Below are 3977 nucleotides of genomic sequence, written 5' to 3' on the forward strand. Positions count from 1 at the left end.
TGTGATCCGCCAAGCACCTGGAATGACAGTGTCTGCACGTTCGAACATTGCGGCGTGCGGCCGGCCGGCCGGCAAGCAGGAGATCGGACAGGTTTGCGCGACCTTCTTGCGACGACGAACAGTGGCCTCGCACAGCGACTCACCATGCTTTTGTTCACTGCCAGCTCACCGTAAACATTCTGCAAGCGCCTATGAGCACCTGCAGTACTCTGGGTTACCGCCAAATGAAACCCAAAGACAGCTGTGTGCTTGGAACGGACCCTCGTTACAGAAGCCATTTTGAAAGCTACGTACAGCGCCACCACCTGTGGGAACTTCATGGAACTAGAGCGGCTGAAGCAGTAATATTACACTATGACCTGGCCGGCCGGCAAGCGGGAGATCGGACAGGTTTGCGCGACCTTCTTGCGACGACGAACAGAGGCCTCGCACAACGACTCACCGTGCTTTTGTTCACTGCCAGCTCACCGTAAACATTATGCAAGCGCCTATGTGCACCTGCAGTACTCTGGGTTACCGCCAAAAGAAACTCAAAGACAGCTGTGTGCTTAGAACGGACCTTCGTTACAAAAGCCATTTTGAAAGCTACGTACAGCGCCACCACCTGTGGGAACTTCATGGAACTAGAGCGGCTGAAGCAGTAATATTACACTATGACCTGGCCGGCCGGCAAGCGGGAGATCGGACAGGTTTGCGCGACCTTCTTGCGACGACGAACAGAGGCCTCGCACAACGACTCACCGTGCTTTTGTTCACTGCCAGCTCACCGTAAACATTATGCAAGCGCCTATGTGCACCTGCAGTACTCTGGGTTACCGCCAAAAGAAACTCAAAGACAGCTGTGTGCTTAGAACGGACCTTCGTTACAGACGCCATTTTGAAAGCTACGTACAGCGCCACCACCTGTGGGAACTTCATGGAACTAGAGCGGCTGAAGCAGTAATATTACACTATGACCTGGCCGGCCGGCAAGCGGGAGATCGGACAGGTTTGCGCGACCTTCTTGCGACGACGAACAGAGGCCTCGCACAACGACTCACCGTGCTTTTGTTCACTGCCAGCTCACCGTAAACATTATGCAAGCGCCTATGTGCACCTGCAGTACTCTGGGTTACCGCCAAAAGAAACTCAAAGACAGCTGTGTGCTTAGAACGGACCTTCGTTACAGACGCCATTTTGAAAGCTACGTACAGCGCCACCACCTGTGGGAACTTCATGGAACTAGAGCGGCTGAAGCAGTAATATTACACTATGACCTGGCCGGCCGGCAAGCGGGAGATCGGACAGGTTTGCGCGACCTTCTTGCGACGACGAACAGAGGCCTCGCACAACGACTCACCGTGCTTTTGTTCACTGCCAGCTCACCGTAAACATTATGCAAGCGCCTATGTGCACCTGCAGTACTCTGGGTTACCGCCAAAAGAAACTCAAAGACAGCTGTGTGCTTAGAACGGACCTTCGTTACAGACGCCATTTTGAAGCTACGTACAGCGCCACCACCTGTGGGAACTTCATGGAACTAGAGCGGCTGAAGCAGTAATATTACACTATGACCTGGCCGGCCGGCAAGCGGGAGATCGGACAGGTTTGCGCGACCTTCTTGCGACGACGAACAGAGGCCTCGCACAACGACTCACCGTGCTTTTGTTCACTGCCAGCTCACCGTAAACATTACGCAAGCGCCTATGTGCACCTGCAGTACTCTGGGTTACCGCCAAAAGAAACTCAAAGACAGCTGTGTGCTTAGAACGGACCTTCGTTACAGACGCCATTTTGAAGCTACGTACAGCGCCACCACCTGTGGGAACTTCATGGAACTAGAGCGGCTGAAGCAGTAATATTACACTATGACCTGGCCGGCCGGCAAGCGGGAGATCGGACAGGTTTGCGCGACCTTCTTGCGACGACGAACAGAGGCCTCGCACAACGACTCACCGTGCTTTTGTTCACTGCCAGCTCACCGTAAACATTACGCAAGCGCCTATGTGCACCTGCAGTACTCTGGGTTACCGCCAAAAGAAACTCAAAGACAGCTGTGTGCTTAGAACGGACCTTCGTTACAGACGCCATTTTGAAGCTACGTACAGCGCCACCACCTGTGGGAACTTCATGGAACTAGAGCGGCTGAAGCAGTAATATTACACTATGACCTGGCCGGCCAGCAAGCGGGAGATCGGACAGGTTTGCGCGACCTTCTTGCGACGACGAACAGAGGCCTCGCACAACGACTCACCGTGCTTTTGTTCACTGCCAGCTCACCGTAAACATTATGCAAGCGCCTATGTGCACCTGCAGTACTCTGGGTTACCGCCAAAAGAAACTCAAAGACAGCTGTGTGCTTAGAACGGACCTTCGTTACAGACGCCATTTTGAAGCTACGTACAGCGCCACCACCTGTGGGAACTTCATGGAACTAGAGCGGCTGAAGCAGTAATATTACACTATGACCTGGCCGGCCGGCAAGCGGGAGATCGGACAGGTTTGCGCGACCTTCTTGCGACGACGAACAGAGGCCTCGCACAACGACTCACCGTGCTTTTGTTCACTGCCAGCTCACCGTAAACATTATGCAAGCGCCTATGTGCACCTGCAGTACTCTGGGTTACCGCCAAAAGAAACTCAAAGACAGCTGTGTGCTTAGAACGGACCTTCGTTACAGACGCCATTTTGAAGCTACGTACAGCGCCACCACCTGTGGGAACTTCATGGAACTAGAGCGGCTGAAGCAGTAATATTACACTATGACCTGGCCGGCCGGCAAGCGGGAGATCGGACAGGTTTGCGCGACCTTCTTGCGACGACGAACAGAGGCCTCGCACAACGACTCACCGTGCTTTTGTTCACTGCCAGCTCACCGTAAACATTATGCAAGCGCCTATGTGCACCTGCAGTACTCTGGGTTACCGCCAAAAGAAACTCAAAGACAGCTGTGTGCTTAGAACGGACCTTCGTTACAGACGCCATTTTGAAGCTACGTACAGCGCCACCACCTGTGGGAACTTGATGGAACTAGAGCGGCTGAAGCAGTAATATTACACTATGACCTGGCCGGCCGGCAAGCGGGAGATCGGACAGGTTTGCGCGACCTTCTTGCGACGACGAACAGAGGCCTCGCACAACGACTCACCGTGCTTTTGTTCACTGCCAGCTCACCGTAAACATTATGCAAGCGCCTATGTGCACCTGCAGTACTCTGGGTTACCGCCAAAAGAAACTCAAAGACAGCTGTGTGCTTAGAACGGACCTTCGTTACAGACGCCATTTTGAAGCTACGTACAGCGCCACCACCTGTGGGAACTTCATGGAACTAGAGCGGCTGAAGCAGTAATATTACACTATGACCTGGCCGGCCGGCAAGCGGGAGATCGGACAGGTTTGCGCGACCTTCTTGCGACGACGAACAGAGGCCTCGCACAACGACTCACCGTGCTTTTGTTCACTGCCAGCTCACCGTAAACATTATGCAAGCGCCTATGTGCACCTGCAGTACTCTGGGTTACCGCCAAAAGAAACTCAAAGACAGCTGTGTGCTTAGAACGGACCTTCGTTACAGACGCCATTTTGAAGCTACGTACAGCGCCACCACCTGTGGGAACTTCATGGAACTAGAGCGGCTGAAGCAGTAATATTACACTATGACCTGGCCGGCCGGCAAGCGGGAGATCGGACAGGTTTGCACGACCTTCTTGCGACGACGAACAGAGGCCTCGCACAACGACTCACCGTGCTTTTGTTCACTGCCAGCTCACCGTAAACATTATGCAAGCGCCTATGTGCACCTGCAGTACTCTGGGTTACCGCCAAAAGAAACTCAAAGACAGCTGTGTGCTTAGAACGGACCTTCGTTACAGACGCCATTTTGAAGCTACGTACAGCGCCACCACCTGTGGGAACTTCATGGAACTAGAGCGGCTGAAGCAGTAATATTACACTATGACCTGGCCGGCCGGCAAGCGGGAGATCGGACAGGTTTGCGC

Source organism: Schistocerca piceifrons, chromosome 11 (assembly GCF_021461385.2).
Source record: "Schistocerca piceifrons isolate TAMUIC-IGC-003096 chromosome 11, iqSchPice1.1, whole genome shotgun sequence".
In the NCBI taxonomy this organism is placed as follows: domain Eukaryota; kingdom Metazoa; phylum Arthropoda; class Insecta; order Orthoptera; family Acrididae; genus Schistocerca; species Schistocerca piceifrons.